Below are 17,851 nucleotides of genomic sequence, written 5' to 3' on the forward strand. Positions count from 1 at the left end.
AAGAGATGAGCATCTGCTGCCAAAGAGGCCTTCTAGCTTTCATACTTTGCCTTCAATCGATGATTAATACTCTTAGCCTTTCATTTTTCCCCCAAAGTATTCATTGATAGCATTTAGCAACCATCATATTCCAGTTTTTTGTTTGTTTACAGATTTATTGAAGTATAATTGATGACAATAAACTACATATGTGTTTGTATGTATGTGTGTGTAGTGCACAATTTGCTAAATTTTTGTTTGTTTTTGTTTTTGAGACAGGGTCTTGCTCTGCCACACAGGCTGGAGTGCAATGGCGCAATCATAGCTCACTGCAACCTTAACCTTCCGCATTTGGTAAGTTTCAACATATATCTATAAAACCATTATCAAAATCAAGACAACGAACATTTCATCAACCCCAAAAGTTTCCTCCTGCTCCTTTTAATTTTATCCTTCCTTCTACCCCCAGCCCCAGGTAACTCCTGATTTGCTTTCTGATAGGTTAGTTTGCATTTCTAGAATTTTATATAAACGGAATCATACAGCATGTATTCTTTTTTTTTTTTGGTCTGGCTACTTTCATTAAGTATATTGATTTTGAGATTTATATATCTTGTTGGTATATCAATCTTTTCATTGTTGAATAGTGTATCCCATTTAATAGATCTATCAAATGTGTTTATCCATTGACCTGTTGATGGACATTTGGGCTATTTCCAGGTTTGGGCTATTATGAATAAAGCTGCTATGAATATTTATATACAAGTCTTTGTGTGGACATGTTCCCATATTTCTGAAATAAATATGTAGGAGTGGAATGGCTGGGATATTTGGCAAATGTATTTTAAGTTTTCATGAAAGTGCCAATCTATTTTCCAAAGTCATCGTACCCTTTTGCGTTCTCACCAGCAGTGTATGAGGGTTCCAGCTGCCCCACACCTTCACCAGCACTGGGCAGAGTCTTTTAACTTTAGCCATTCTAGTGGGTGTATAGTGGTAACTCACTGTAGTTTTTTCATTTCATTTTTAAATTGAGGTATAATTGACATACAATGAACTGCACCTATTTAAACTGTACAATTTGATGAGTTTGACATATGTATACACCAATGAAACCAACACAATCAAGATGACAAATATATTGATCATCTTGATGATATTGATGGTAAATATATAAAGTTTTCTCATACCCCTATGAAATGCTATCTTCTCTCCCCTCCTTGCTCCTACTTCCCTACCCCAGACAACCAATCTTCCTTCTATCGTTGTAGATTAGTTTGCATTTTCTAGAGTTTTATATAAATGGAATCTACAATATGTACTTTATTTGTATCAATAGGTCATACCTTTTTGTTACTTAGGTATTTGTTACTGTGACATATTTCACTGTATGGCTAAACCATTATCAGTTTACTTGTTGAAGGACATTTGGGTTGTTTCTAATTTTTGCCCAACACAAATAAAGTGACTATGAACATTTACAAAGAAGTATTTGTATGGACTTAAGCTTTAATTTCTCTTAGGTAAATACCTAGGAGTAAAATGGCTGGATCATATAATAGGTGTATATAGTATTTAATTTTTTTTTAAAAACTGTAAAATGTTTCATAGTGGTTGTATGGAAATAAAAATGAGAAACAAAATAAAACAAATGTATATACCAAAACATGTTTAATGTTTCACTTCCAGAAAAAGGGAACACTTTACAGTAAGTGAGAAAATATATATCCACATTTTGAAAAAAACTCCAAAACAAAATGCATTTTGACACAAGATAATTGGAAATATTTCCATAGTTGTAAGAGTTTATTGTCAAAAATGATGTATGTCCATCTATAAAACTCTCCTATCTGAAGATTTAAAATGTTGCTAAAACAAATTTATCTGCTCTAGTTTTAAGTATTTTCAAAGTTAGTTTTGAACCTATTTGTTTAAAATGTGAAAATGCAAAACCTTTTGTTGCTTCCAAGAGTAATTTATTGACATCAGAGAAGATATAAATTTATTACTTAAAAAATTTCCCTTTTTTGCTCCTCTTTCTTTTTTGTTTTGTTTTTATAACTGGAAAAATAATTGTACATATTCATGGGGTACATAGTGATGTTTCAGTACATATACTGTATAGTGATTAGATCAGGGTAATTAACATATCTTTTTAATTGGTGAATGAACTGAAAAATTAATACTCCGATTTAGTAAGTGAAGCTAACCTTTCCCTTTGAATCCATACTTCTCTGCAGGATTGTTTTTAGCTTTGAGGGTCATTAACATCAAATATTGAAGTAAACTAAACTTATAACCAGACCATCATATCATTTTATCTCATAAAATGAAGCAAGTATTCCCGTCACTTCTAGGAACACAACTGAACAGTATTGTTTGCTAGTGAAAAAAATTTGAGTTTTCAAGTGAAAATTGGAATTTTGGAAAACTTGTATCTTCCCTATGAGTTGACAGCTTCCCAATATTTAGAGATTTTTCTGATATATTTATGATGAAACCAGTGATAATATTAACAATTGTTATTTTTGAAATATTGCTTAATGAAATCCATCAATACCAACCCAAATTTTATAAAAACAAAGCATATTTTAAAACATTTCTTGGGAGGGCGTAGCGGCTCATGCCTGTAATCCCAGCACTTTGGGAGGCCGAGGCAGGCAGATCACTTGAGGCCAGGAGTTCGAGACCACCCTGGATGGTGAAACCCCCATCTCTACTTAAAAAAAAAAAACAGAATTCTTATAATATAGATGACCCTCATAAATCACATAACTCTTCTGAGAGTAAAAGAGGTTCATTTTTAAAAGAATTATCCAGAGTTTTTACATTAATTATATTTATATTTTTCAGACCCCAAATTGGCAAAAGTTGGAGAATTTTTCTTAAATTACAGTTTTCTTCTGCCAGAGCCAAAAATGTAATAAAACTCCTAGATACCATGGTCATATCCATAATCTTAAAACTATTGTTCTCAGCACAATGAAGAAATTACTGAGAACAAGTCCCTTCCAAAGAAAAAAAATCCAATAAGAGATTCAATATGCGTTGTAATTTTAGAAGACAGTTAAGTTCCATCCTCACATAGAATGTTGTCTCAGACACTGGCTTATTCTAAATGCATCAGCAAGTAATCAAAGAGTACAGTAATTACCTATTCTTCCTTGTAACACTGCTGGAATAGATACACCCCTAGCCCTGGCTAAGGCTCTCTTTATTTATTAGATGGATTAAACTTAATTCTCTTGATTTGTACTTATTTTAACAACAGTTGGTCCATAGGAATTCAGAAAGGCTTTTTCAGACTTGAGATTTAAGTGCAATGTCAGCTTTTTTTTTCCCCCAGTTTGGCTAAAGCAAAGCAAGGGAATTGTTGCCAAGTAAAGCACATTATGCAGAACCTGGGACATATAGGATGACTCAGCATTGCATTTTAGTCTCATGACTTTGCTGGGAATCAGATGCAGCTATTGAGAATACCAGTAGCATTGGCTTTAGGTTTAGTAGCCATGAGTTGAGTTTAGGAAAGGCAGAATCTTACTAAGTGAACTCCTGATTATTGCTGCAAGACCTTCTTGGTCAAAGCATTCTTGACAAATCATCCTTGAAAAACTCTTTACTCTATGGAAAACGTAAAGAACAATGAGTGAGAGCACAGGCTCTGGGTTTGAACCTTGGCTATACCACCACTTACGCATCATGTGACCGTGGTTAAGTCCCATCATCACTCCGTGTCTCAGTTACCATATATACAAAATAATAATAACATACTGCTAAATACTTACTAAATCCTTTACATGTATTATTAATATAACCCACATAGGATCATGTGGGTTATATTAATAATACATGTAAAGGTTTTAGTCTGGTACTAAATGACCAGTAAATGTTGTTTATAATTGGTTTGCTTTATTATGTATTTATTTAGACAGAGTTTCACTCCCATTGCCCAGGCTGGAGTGTAGTGGCACTCAAGTGATTCTCCTGCCTCAGCCTCCTGAGTAGCAGGGATCACAGAAACACCACCATGGCCAACTAATTATTATTATTTTTTTTTCGAGACAGAGTCTTGCTCTGTCACCAGGCTGCAGTGCAGTGGCATGATCTCAGCTCACTGCCACCTCCACCTCCTGGGTTCAAGCGATTCTTCTGCCTCAGCCTCCCAAGTAGCTGGGACTACAGGCGTGTGCCATCACAAATACAAAAATTTTTGTATTTTTAGTAGAGATGGGGTTTCACCATGTTGTCCATGATGGTCTCCATCTCTTGATCTCATGATCTGCCCACCTTGGCCTCCCAAAGTGCTGGGATTATAGGTGTGAGCCACCATGCCCAGCCTGCTAATTTTTAATACTTTTTGTAGACAGGGTTTCACCATGTTGCCCAGGCTGCTCATGAACTCCTGAGCTCAAGTGATCTGTCTGCCTTGGCCTCGCAAAGTACGGGGATTACAGGTGTGAGTCACCATGCCAGGCTGGTTTGCTTTATTTCTTAAGCCTCACAACATCCCTGTAGTTATTGTGGGGTAGGTATCTGCTATGGTTTGAATGTCCACTCCAAAAATCATGTTGAAATTTAATTGCCGTTGTAACAGTACTAAGAGGTGGAACCTTTAAGAGGTGATTAGGCCATGAGAGCTCTCATAAATGTATTAACGACATTATTGTGGCAGTGGGTTCATTATTACACGATGGAGTTCCTTCTAAAAGGACAAGTTTGGCGCCCCATTTGTTTCTGTCTGTCTCTCAAGCTCTCTTGCTTTTCCACCTCCTGCTATGGGACATCATAACAAGAAGACCCTCATCAGATGCTGGTACCTCGATCTTGAACTTCCCCGCCTGCAGACATAAATTTCTATTCACTTAAAATTACCCAGTCTCTAGTATTCTGTTATAGCAGCACAAATCAGACTAAGACAGTATCCCTAAGGGTAAATTGAGTTTATTCCCGAGAGTAAACTGAGGCTCAGAAGTTAATTATCCATTGACCCAGAGCCTGTGTGTGGCAGTTCCTGTGATTCCAAACAAGGCACTTCCCAATATGTCATTCTAAATCTACAAATTTCATTTATGTCTTGTAAGTGTAGGAATCAGAAACATCATAAAAGCTCAGTCTCTTACATGGTCTTAGACTTCACTGAATTAAGAAGATTTGTAGAATTAATAAGTGTATGAGACTGGGTGCAATGGCTCATGCCTGTAATCCCAGCACTTTGGGAGGCTGAGGTGGGTGGATCACCTGAGGTCAGGAGTTTCAGACCAGCCTGGCCAACATGGCAAAACCCTGTCTCCACTAAAAATACAAAAATTAGCCAGTAGTGCTGGTGCATGCCTGTAGTCCCAGCTACTCAGGAGGCTGAGACAGGAGAATTGCTTGAACCCATGAGGCGGAGGTTGCAGTGAGCCAAGATCCCGCCACTGCACTCCAGCCTGGGTGACAGAACGAGACTCTATATCAAAAAAAAAAAAAAAAAAAAAAAAAAGTGTATGATATTGAACTTTGACTCTCCTTGAACAAAGCATATGTTATTTAATTATTGAGTTTATTTAATTTTCTGTTGACTATATGTTGTTTTGTTACCTTAATGTGATAATAGGGCAGAGACAATATTGTAGAGAGTTCAGCACAGTGGCCTGAAAAACTGAGGATACTAGGAAAGTTCTTTTATGTATTAATTTATGCAGCAAATATTTATTGCAGCCCCTATTGTATGCAGGCACTACTGGGATACAGCAATAGATACATCAGACAAGGTTCTTTTTCTTATAGAAATGACATTGTAGAGGGAGGAGAAGAACATTTATTCCATCAATAAATACATAAAAAAGACAATTTCAGATAGTGTAAACAACAGCTAAGAAGACAGTAACACAGGATGATTGGATACAGGAGATGGGAAGAGATGGTGAGAAGTGGGGAAGACTTACATATAGTTAAATGGAAAGGCTTATCTTTGGAGGTGGCATATGAACTCAGTATTTCTTTTTTCTTTTTTTGAGACAGTCTCACTCTGTTGCCCAGGCTGGAGTGCAGAGGCATGATCTTGACTCACTGCAACCTCTGTCTCCTGGGTTCAAGCGATTCTCATGCCTCAGCTAGGATTACAGGCATGTGCCACCATGCCCAGGTAACTTTTGTATTTTTTGTAGAGACAGGGTTTCACCATGTTGACCAGTCTGTTCTCAAATTCCTGACCTCAAGTAATCCGCACACCTTAGCCTCCCAAAGTGCTGGGATTACAGGCATGAGCCACTGCATCCAGCCCTCAATACTTTGATCATTAGAGGAAACCACTGAGCAAAGAACCAGGACTCATTCAGTGGGAACAGCAAGTGCAAAGACTCTAAGGTAGGAACAAGCTTGGCACTTTCTTGAAATAAAAAGAAAAAATAATTATAAATAATGAAACTAAAAAGCCTTACAAGGCCCTTTTTGTCCATTTAAGAACAATACAGTCTTTTAATCACCAGTTGCATCAGTCATCTTTATTTACCTTCTAGAAAAAAGGATAGGAGTGGCTGAGATGCACATTTCCTTTGAAGTATTTTGAAGGAAAAAACTGGTGTCAGCTTGTTGATTCTTATTGCAGTGCCAAAATGTGTACCAGTCTTTCTTCAGCAGATATTTGAGAACCAAAACTTTTATACTTAGGATTGTTGGCACATCTGTGCAATGTTAGTTTCTTTTAAGAAACTTCACCAAGAACCTGGAATTCAGCATCCTAATTTATAAATCTGATTTCTTCTTTTTTAACTTTTAAGTACGGGTTACATGTACGGGTTTGTTACATGGGTAAACTTGTGTCATGGGAGTTTGTTGTACAGATTATTTTGTCACCCAGGTATTAAACCTCGTACCCATTAGTTATTTTTTCTGATCCTCTCCCTCCTCCCACCCTCCACCCTTCAACCTCCTGCAGGCCCTAGTATCTATCGTTCCCCTCTATGTGTCCATGTGTTCACATCATTTAGTTCCCACATATAAGTGAGAACATGTGGTATTTGGCTTTTTGTTCCTGTCTTAGTTTGCTAAGGATAATGACCTCCAGCTCCATTCACATTCCTACAAAGGACATGATCTTGTTCTTTTTAATGGCTGCATAGTATTCCATGGTGTACATGTACCACATTTTCTTTGTCCAGTCTACCACAGATGGGCATTTTGGTTGATTTCATGTCTTTGCTGTTATTAATAGTGCTGCAGTGAATGTATGCATGCATATGTCTTTATGATAGGATGATTTGTCCTCTGGGTATATACCCAGTAATGGGATTGCTGGGTCAAATGGTAGTTTTGTTTTTAGATTTTTTTAGGAATCACTGTACTGCTTTCCCCAATGGTTGAACTAATTTACACTCCTACCAACAGCATATAAGTGCTCCTTTTTCTCTGCAACCTCATCAGAACCTGTTATTTTTTGACTTTTTAGTAAGAGCCATTCAGACTGGTGTGAGATGGTATCTCATTGTGTGTTTGATTTGCATTTTTCTATTGATTAGTGATGTTGAGCTTTTTTCCATATGCTTGTTGGCTACACATATGTCTTCTTTTGAAAAGTGTCTGCTCATGTCCTTCACCCACTTTTTAATAGTTGTTCTTTTCTTATAAACATAAATCTGATCTTTAAGTGCCCATGATTATCCATGCCCATGAAAATATAAAAATTTATCCCCACTTTTTCTCTTCCCATTCTTTCCTCATTCCATATGTTATTCAGAAGTTTATCTTTTTTCCTTTTTACTATCTTATATATACACACACACTCAGATAATATCACACCAATATCCATTGTGTACAGTTTTCTAAATGTTTATACAAAATATCCAGAATAGGGAACCCTATAGAGTTAGAAAATTAGTGGTTACCAAGGGCTGGGGGATATGGGGGAATTGAAGATAATAGCTAAGGGCTGCAGGATTCCTTTTTGTGGCAACGAAAATGTGAAAGCAATTGAGGTGATGGATGCACAGCTTTTTTAATAGATTAAAAGCCATTGAATTGTATACTGTAAATGGGTGAATTACATGATATATGAATTATATTTCAATAAAGTTGTTGAAAATGCTAATAGAAAGCCAGGCCCAGGCCAGGCACCATGGCTCACACCTGTAATCCTAGCCTTTTGGGAGGCCAAGGTGAGCAGATGCAGGGAGTTAAAGACCAGCCTGGCCAACATGGTGAAACCCCATCTCTACTAAAAATACAAAAATTAGCAGGTCATGGTGGTACATACCTATAATCCCAGCTGCTTGGGAGGCTGAGGCATGAGAATCGCTTGAACCTGGCAGGCAGAAGTTGCAGTGAGCCAAGATCGTGCCGCTGCATCCCAGCCTAGGTGACAGAGCAAGATTCTGCCTGAAAAAAAGAGAAAAAAAACATAAAGCCAGGTACTGTGGCACACACCTGTAGTTCTAAGAGCTGATAGAGGAGAAAAATGAAATAACAATAGTTTGATACAAAACAAGGCACGAAGGCTGAAATAAAGGAATAAAAAACAGATGGGACAAACAAAGAGTAGAAAGATGGTACACTTAAACCCAAGCATTTTGATAATTACATTTAATTAGACTGAAGATTCTCCTTGAAAATATATACATTGAAATGCAAAGGGCCAAGAAATAACAAGATTGACTTTGAAACTCTAATAACTAAGACTGTGTAATGTTGGTTCAAGAATAGACACACAGATCAGTGGGACAGAATGCTGATCCTGGGACAGATCTGCATGAAAACAGTCACATGATTTGTAAGAAAGACACCACTACAATTCATCAGGGGGAAGGATGGTCTCTTCAATAAATGGTGCCAGGTCCACTGGGTATCAATGTGGAAAAAAATTAACCCTCATTCCTACTGTATACCATAAAAAATTAATTTGAGATGGCCAAAGACCTAGATGTAGGTTTAGACCAGTCCAAATGAAGCTCTGGAAGAAAATGTAGGAAAATATCTTCATGACCTTAGTGTAGAGAAAAATATAATAAGCAGGACAGAAATGTACTATCTGTAACAGAAAAGACTGATGAATTATACTTCAGTAAAATGAAGAACTTCAGGCTGGGTGTGTTGGCTCACACCTGAAATCCCAATGCTTTGGGAGGTCAAGGTGGGCAGATAGCTTGAGTCCAGGAGGTCAAGACCTAGCCTAGGCAACATGGTAAGATTCCATCTGTACAAAATATTTTTAAAAAATTAGCCAGGTGTGGTGGCACATGCCTGTAGTCCCAGCTATTCAGGAGGCTGAGGTGGGAGATTAGCTTGAGCCCAGGAGGTTGAGGTTACGGTGAGCCATGAATGGGCCACTGCACTTCAACCTGGGTGACAGAGTGAGACCTTGTCTCAAAGAAAAAATAATTAAGAACTTCTATTTATCAAAAGACAGAATTAATCGAGTAGAAAAGCAATGGACTGAGGGAAGATAGATATAGACATGAACATATTTTTTTTGAGATAGAGTCTTGCTCTGTTGCCCAGGCTGGAGTGCAGTGGCAGTCTCAACCCACTGCAACCTCTGCCTCCTGGGTTCAAGCAGTTCTTGTGCCTCAGCCTCCTGAATAGCTGGGATTGCAGTCGCACCACCACACCCGCTAATTTTTGCATTTTCATTTGAGATGTGGTTTTGCCATGTTGGCCAGGCTGGTCTCGAACTCCTGGCCTCAAGTGATCTGCCTGCCTCACCTTCCCAAACTGCTGGGATTACAGGTGTGAGTCACTGTGTCTGGCCTTGAGAGGAAATGTCTTTAATACATGTATCCAATAAAAAACTCATACATAGACTATGCAAGGGGACTCCAAAACTTCATGAAAAATGAAATTAAAAGATAAAACATAAACTTCATTTCTCAACATATTTCATCAGGCTCGAGACACTTTTGTAAGTGAAGATACCAGCCATTTAGTCCACCCCTAAAGAACTGAGGGTCCTAGGAATTTAACCATGTCAATGAAGTCTTTTTTACATTATCAACTAAAGAAACATTGGTGCCCTTTAAAGATATTTTGAGGCAAAAAGAAGTAAGGAGGAACTAAATCAGGATTGTAAGGTAGACGTCTAATGAGTTCTCATCAAAATGCTCACAAATGGCCCTTGACTGATGAGAGGAATGAGCAGGAGCATTGTCATGGTGGAGAAAAGCTCTCTGGTGAAGCTTTCCAGGCATTTTTCTGCTAACTGGCTAACTTTCTCAACTCTCACAATAAGCATTGTCATAATATTGTCTTTTTTTTTTTTTTTTTTTTTTTTTTGAGACAGAGTCTTACTCTGTCATCCAGGCTGGTGTGCAGTGGTGTGATCTCGTCTCACTGCAACCTCCACCTCTCTTAGGTTGAAGCAAATACCCTGCCTCAGCCTCCCAAGTAGCTGGGATTACAGGCGTTGAGCCACCACGCCTGGCAATATTGTCATTCTTTGGTCCTTTAGAAAGTCAATAAGCAAAGTGCCTTGAGCATCTCCCAAAAATGTTGCCATCATCTTTGCTCTTGTGTGTGTTGTTTTTTTTTTTTTTTTTTTTGAGACAGGGTTTTGCTCTGTCACCCAGGCTGGACTCAAGTGATCTGTCTGCCTCAGCTTCCCAAACTGCTGGGATTACAGGTGTGAACCACTGTGCCTGGCCTTGAGAGAAAATATCTTTAATACATGTATCCAATAAAAAACTCATACATAGACTATGTAAGGGGACTCCTGGGCTCAAGCGATCTTCCCACCTCAGCCACCCAAGTAGCTGAGACTATAGGCACACACCACCTTGCCTGGCTAATTTTTAAATTTTTTGTAGAGACAAGGTCTTACTATGTTGTCAGGCTTGTCTGGAATTCCTGAGAAGTGATCCTCCTGCCTTGGTCTCCCAAAGTGCTAAGATTACAGGTATGAGCCACTGTGCTCAGCCCTCCCTTGCTCTTGACCAGTTCACTTTTGCTTTGACTGGACCACTTTCACCTCTTGGTAGCTATTGCTTTGATTGTGCTTTGTCTTCAGGATCGTACTAGTAAACCATGTTTCATCTTCTATTACAATTCTTTGAAGAAATACTTTAGGATCTTGATCCTACTTGTTTAAAATTTCCATGGAAAGTTCTGCTCTTGGGGGCAAAATGGTTCTGGCACCCATCCAGTGGAAAGTTTGCTCAACTTTAATTTTTTAGTCAGAATTGTGTAAGCTGAACCAATTGAGATGTCTATAGTGTTGGCTATTGTTTCTGCTGTTAATTGTCAGTCCTCTTTAATTAGGGCATGAAGAAAATTACATTTTTTCCTTGCAAATTGATGTGAGTAGTGTGTTGTTGCAGGCTTCATCTTCAGTATCACCTCATTCCTCCTAAAATGAGTTATCCGTTTGTAAACTGCTAATGTCTTTGAAGCATTGTACCCATAAACTTTTTGTAAAACATCGATAATTTCACCATTCTTCCACTTAAGCTTCACCATAAATTTGATGTCTTGTTATTGCTTCAATTTTGGCTGAATTCATGTTGCTCTGATAAGGGCTCTTTTCAAATTGATGTCTTATCCTTCTTAGGACTTCAAACTAGATCCTGTTCAGACATGTTATATTAAGTTAGTATGAGTTTATTTTGGTGCAAAAACAAATAAATCTATGCATAGTTTTTTTTTTTTTTTCATGATACACATTTTCTGTGAACTTTTCCAAGGCTCCTCCTGTAAGAAACTCCTACAAATTAATGATAAAAAGACAGACAATTCAATATTCTTAAATGAGTGGAAATGTGTACCTGAAAGAAAGAGAATATCCATATGGCCACTAAGTGTAAAAGGTGTTCATCATGCTTAGGTATCAAGAAACCAAATATAAGCCATAATGAAATAACACTCTACCTCCACCAGAATGTCAACAGCAAGTTTTGGTGAGGATGCGGAGCAAATGAAACTCTCATACATTGCTCATGGGAGTGCAAATTTGTACACCACTTTGGAAAAAATTCTGGCAGTATCTACAAAGTCAAACGTATGTACACTCGTTGAACCAGCAGTTCCACTCTTGAGTATGAACACTGCAGAAGTGAGTGCTTATATCCACCAAAAGACATGGATGAATGTGTTCATAGCAATTACAGTAATGGCCCTAACCTGATAAAAATTCAAATGTTCATCATGAGTGGAATGAACAAATAAATTGTGAATGAATGATAATGCTATAATAATGATACAGAAATAAGAATGAACAAACCACATTCAACAACATAGATGAATCTCATACAAAATATTAAAAGAAGACAGACATAAAAATAATATATTGTATGATTTCATTTGTATGTAGTTCAAAAGCAAGCAGAACTAATCTGTGGTAAAGTTCAGACTGTCATCATTTTTAGTGATATATTGATGGAATGGGATGAGGAAGCTTTGTGGAATGCTGGAAATATCTGTATCTTTAGTTGATGCTTATGTAAAAATTAATTAAGCTGTACATGTAAGATTTATGCACCTTACTGCATATAAGTTATCTCAAGAATAAATAAATGGGTTGGTTGAGAGTTATGTCCATATATCAGCAGACAGAATGATGGTAAATAAAATAAGCTTGATATTTGATTTTATAGGTATCAATAAGAATTCTTGGGTGGAACATGTATGTGGAATATAGAATTTAAGTGAAACTTTGGTTAAAAATATGTAATATGCTGGGCCTGGTGGCTCACACCTATAATCCCAGCATTTTTGGAGGCCAAGGCACGCAGATTGTTTGAACTCAGAAATTTGAAACCAGCCTGGGCAACACGGCGAAACCCTGTCACTACTAAAAATACAATGGGGGTTTGCATTTTTATATTAGGGAAGCATCTTTTAAAAAGTAATTAATTAATTAATTTTTAAAAAGTCTTGCTGCATTGCCCAGGCTGGTCCTGAACTCCTGGTCTCAAGCGATCCTCCCAGCTACTCAGGAGGCTGATGTAGGAGGATTACTTGAGCCCAGGAGGTTGAGGCTGCAGTGAGCCATGATTGCGATACTCTAGCCTGGGCAACAGAGTGAGACTCTGTCTCAAAAAAAAAAAAAAAAAAAAGTAATATAATGTGAGTAATAATAGTAGTGTAGTAGTCAAAGTTCCTATTTGCAGAAAAAAACAACTAGAAAACAAAAGTGAAGGGGATTTGGGCTATTTGCATTTCCTAAATAAATTATGTCATACAGAATATCATCATCATAAAAGATGTCAATATATTTTCTGGGGAGAAAATACCATGTTTGTATATTTCAGTGTCTAGTCAGAACAATATAAATAACTCTAGGTTTTTTATATTGCCTAAACTATGGTGTGCAGAATACTGTAGTCATACAAGATGTTAATATGTTTTCTTGGGGGAAAAATGCCATGTTTGAATATTTAACTGATCTGTCAGAACAACAGAAACCACTCTAGGTATTTCTAACACTGAGCCATTAACACAGCAGGTAGTTTGCAAAAGTGTTAGTGGGGTTGAAGAGACAAAAATGTGAATGGATGCAACCCAGATATCAGTAAGTACTGGAAGCTGCCAACTCCTAAGGCTGGAGGAGCAAAAGGGAAAGGAACATTGCCCAGATCCCATGAGTGCTGTGCTGCGGAGATTTCTAACACCACACTGCCACTGCTGTTTTGCAAGAAGCTAGGAATTCCAGTGATGGCTCAGGATTCTGGGAGCCATAGTCCCATTTTTGCTGGACTCCTAGCCTCAAGAGATCCTCCTGCCTCTGCCTCCCAAAGTGCTGGGATTACAGGCGTGAGCCAGTGTGCCCAACCTACGTCTACCTCTTTACTTCTGGATTTTTCAAAACCTTTCATATGCTACTGTGTTCAAAAGAGAGTTATAGTTTATGGCACTTCTCATTTTATATGATTAAAGACATATTATTTTCCCCCACAGAACACATTTGTAACATCTGATAAAACCTCAGCCTAGAAAAAAATAGAAACAAACAAAAATGCTATTGTTGTTGGAGTATAATAAGGACATAGAACAGCAGATTATATAAAAAACTCTTTCTTATCTGGGTGCCTCACACTTGTAATTGGAGCACTTTGGGAGGCTGAGGTCAGAGGATCACTTGAACCCAGTTCAGGACCAGTCTGGGCAATGCAGTGAGACCTTGTCTACAATAAAAAATTTTTAAAAATTTTTTTAAAAACTTTTCTTTTTTTAAAATTATACTTTAAGTTCTAGGGTACATGTGCACAACGTGCAGGTTTGTTACATATGTATACATGTGCCATGTTGGTGTGCTGCACCCATTAATTGGTCATTTACATTAGGTATTTCTCCTAATGCTATCCCTCCCCCTCCACCCACCTCATGACAGGTCCAGGTGTGTGATATTCCCCTTCCTGTGTCCAAGTGTTCTCATTGTTCAATTCCCACCTATGAGTGAGAACATGCGGTGTTTGGTTTTCTGTCCTTGCGATAGTTTGCTGAGAAGCTGGAAACCATCATTCTCTACAAAAACTTTTCAAATTAATTAATTAATTATTTTTAAAAAGATGCTCTCCTAACATAAATTATAAACATTTCAGAGGGGCAAGTAAAAGTGGCATGCAAGAATCCAAGTATACCAACATTCTGAAAACTAATTATCTTGAGGGATACTATTGACAAATTCTTACATTTTTTTCTTTTTTTTTCTTTTTTTTTTTTTTTGGAGACAGTGTTACTCTTTTCCCAGGCTGGAGTGCAGTGGCATGATCATGGCTCACTGCAGCCTCTGCCTCCTGGGTTCCAGAGACTCTCCTGCCTCAGTCTCCTGAGTAGCTGGGACTACAGGTGCCCGCCAACACACCCAGCTAATTTTTGTATTTTTAGTAGAGATGGGGTTTCGCCATGTTGGCCAGGCTGGTCTCAAACTCCTAACCTCAGTTGATCTGCCGGCCTCGGGCTCCCAAAGTGCTGGGATTACAGGCGTGAGCCACCGTGCCCGGCTACAATTCTTGCATTTCTTGAGTCTTGTGTTAATGGTCATTTATTATTTTGGTAGATCATGATATGACCACCTTCCTCTTTGGGAGAGTCACAAGGGGAAACATAAGGAATGCCAGTCTCTGTTCACTACATGGAAGCTGCAGGGGAATGATAGCTTTTCTCCCTTCGTTTTTTTTTTAGACAGAGTCTTCTGTCCTCCAGAGTGCAGTGGCATGATCTTGGCTCACTGCAGCCTCTGCCTCCTGGCTTCAAGCCATTCTCCTGCCTCAGCCTCCTGAGTAACTGGAATTATAGGCAACTGACACCACGCCTGGAAAATTTTTGTATTTTTATAGAGATGAGGTTTCACCATGTTGGTCAGGCTGGTCTTGAACTCCTGATCTCATGCAGTCCACCTGCCTTGGCCTCCCAAAGTGCTGAGATTACAGGCATGAGCCCCCCTGCCTGGCCCAGCCTTTCTCCTTAATTCTGGTAGCTAGAGCATGGACTGTAACATGAGTACAGTTACTTTATCTACAGAGACATTGTAAGTTCAGAGACGTGAGAGTTAGCATCCAGAGGCTGCAGACATCAGCAGCACAGCTGTCTCTCCAACAGGATCATTGCCAGCAGAACATCCTACACCAATGGCTCTTTGGGCAGGACCTTGGCTGTGCTTTGTCTGTCTAGCTTCCTGCCCAAGTTTGGTAAGTTTTCTTGCTTATTGTGCAACCTTTAACCCTTCCCAAAATTATTTTTCTCCTTAACTGAGCCAGATTTATTTTCTGTTGTTTACAACCAATAACTCTAACTAAAACATTCTTAGAAAGTAGATAAAACCAAAATGGCAAATAATATTCAAAAATTTTTTTTCTAACCAACAAGAAAGAAAAGATTGGTTATATGGGAGAAAGTTACTATGAAATAATAGCATTCTAACAGAATGTATAGGTTTAAGAAAGCAGATTTATAAAGATTCAGAAAAACACTATATGATATGGTTTGGCTGTGTCTCACCCAAATCTCATCTTGAATTGTAGCTTGCATGATTCCCATATGTTGTGGGAAGGACCGGGTGGGAGATAATTGAATCATGGGGGTGGTTTCCCCCACACTGTTCTCGTGGCAGTGAATAAGTCTCATGAGATCTGATGGCTTTATAAGGGGTTTCCTTGGCTCTCTCATTCTCTCTTGCCTGCTGCCATGTAAAACATGCCTTTGCTTCTCATTTGCCTTCCACCATGATCGTGAAGCCTCCTCAGCCATGTAGAACTGTGAGTCCATTAAACCTCTTTCCTTTATGAACTACCCATCCTCGGGTATGCCTTTATTAGCAGTGTGAGAACAGACAAATACAGCATATGTAACAGAATAAAGGGAAGAAATTATAAAATGATATCTGACTGTATAAATGTGAATAATCCCAAAGAAAAGGAGGTAGGGGATATATGTAAAGAGACTGGGATGACTGTAATAAGGTGCTCTGTAAACTGCCCTGATACAGAACAATGAGTAGAAGAATGAAAAAGAGAATGTGTCCCAATACAAATGTGTCTGTAAGGAGAAGGTAGGTATTATGGTCTCCATCTTGATCTCATCTTCAGGGATGATGTACGCATTCCTAAGCAGCTGGAAGTGCTGGCTCATAGGTGCATCCTTCATTTGAAATTGCTCTTGGCTGCAGGGCACCACCTTGATCCAAGATTACAATGCCTCCCAGGTGTGGATGATGCAAGGATAAAAAAATCCTGACCCCAGCTGGGGCGGTGGGTCATGCCTGTAATCCCAGCTCTTTGGGAGGCCAAGGCAGGCAGATTACGAGGTGAGGAGATTGAGACCATCCTGGTTAACACAGTGAAACTCCCGTCTCTCCTAAAAATACAAAAAAATTAGCCGGGCGTGGTGGCGGGCTCCTGTAGTCCCAGCTACTCCGAAGGCTGAGGCAGGAGAATGGTGTGAATCCGGGAGGCGGAACTTGCAGTGAGCTGAGATCCCGCTACTGCACTCCAGCCTGGGCAACAGAGCGAGATTCGTCTAAAAAAAAAAAAAAAAAAAATCCTGGCTCCTTTACCCAAATTGGGATAACTTTAAAGAACCACTCTAGCTCCAGAGCAACCTAGAGGATCAGCTGGGCCTCAGTTACAACCACTCCTCCCACTTCTCCATCTGCCTAATCCTCCCTTGTTTTCTTCCTTACAGGTGTCTCTCCCCAGATCACTCTCCAGTAAACCTTTTGCATGAAACTGCTTATCTCAGAAACTGTTTTTAAGACAAAGATTGAAGTCCAAAATAAACGTAAGCTTGTAAATCTTCTTTCCCTTCTCCTCCTCCTCCTTCTTCTTTTTCCTCCTCCTCTTCCTCTTCTCATTCTCCTTCTTTCTCCTTTCTCCTTCTTCTTTCTTCTTTCTCCTTCTCTCTTCTTTCTCTTTCTTCTTCTTACTTCTTCTTCTCCTCCTCCTCCTCCTTCTTCCTCTTCTTCTTCCTCCTCCTCCTTCTTTCTTCTCCTCTTCTTCTTCCTCTTCCTCCTCTTCCTCCTACTTATTCCTCTTCCTCCTCCTCTTCTTCTTCCTTCTTCCTCTTGTTCTTTCTTCTTTTTCTTCTTCCTTCCTCCTCCTCCTTCATCTTCTTCCTCTTTCTCTTCTTATTCTTATTTCTTCTTCCTCTTCCTCCTTCTTCTTTCTTCTTCTTCCTTCTTTTTCTTCTTTGTCCTTCTTCCTCCTCCTCCTTCTGCTGCTGCTTCTTCTTCCTGATCATCTTCCTTTTCCTCTTATTCTTCCGTCTTCTTCTTCCTCCTTCTACTTCTTCCTTCTTCTTTTTCTTCTCTCCCTCCCACCCTTTTCTTTTCCCTCCCTCCCTCCCTCCCTCCCTTCCTTCCTTCCTTCCTTCCTTCCTTCCTTCCCTCCCTCCCTCCCTCCCTTTCTTCCCTCTTTCTTTTCTTTTCTTTTCTTTTTGTCTTTTCTTCTTTCAAAGCATGCTCTTGCTATGT

General features: G+C 38.9%; 1 long non-coding RNA gene across 1 annotated transcript; it reads left to right on the forward strand.

The window, feature by feature from the left end:
- The first annotated feature begins 294 nt into the window (after window positions 1-294).
- Window positions 295-17,203, forward strand: LOC108580936. The gene is made up of 3 exons (XR_004176027.1): window positions 295-333; window positions 15,406-15,572; window positions 17,065-17,203. It is a non-coding gene; the product is annotated as an uncharacterized LOC108580936 (long non-coding RNA).
- The last annotated feature ends 648 nt before the right edge of the window (window positions 17,204-17,851 follow it).

Source organism: Papio anubis, chromosome 9, assembly GCF_008728515.1.
Source record: "Papio anubis isolate 15944 chromosome 9, Panubis1.0, whole genome shotgun sequence".
Lineage (NCBI taxonomy): Eukaryota > Metazoa > Chordata > Mammalia > Primates > Cercopithecidae > Papio > Papio anubis.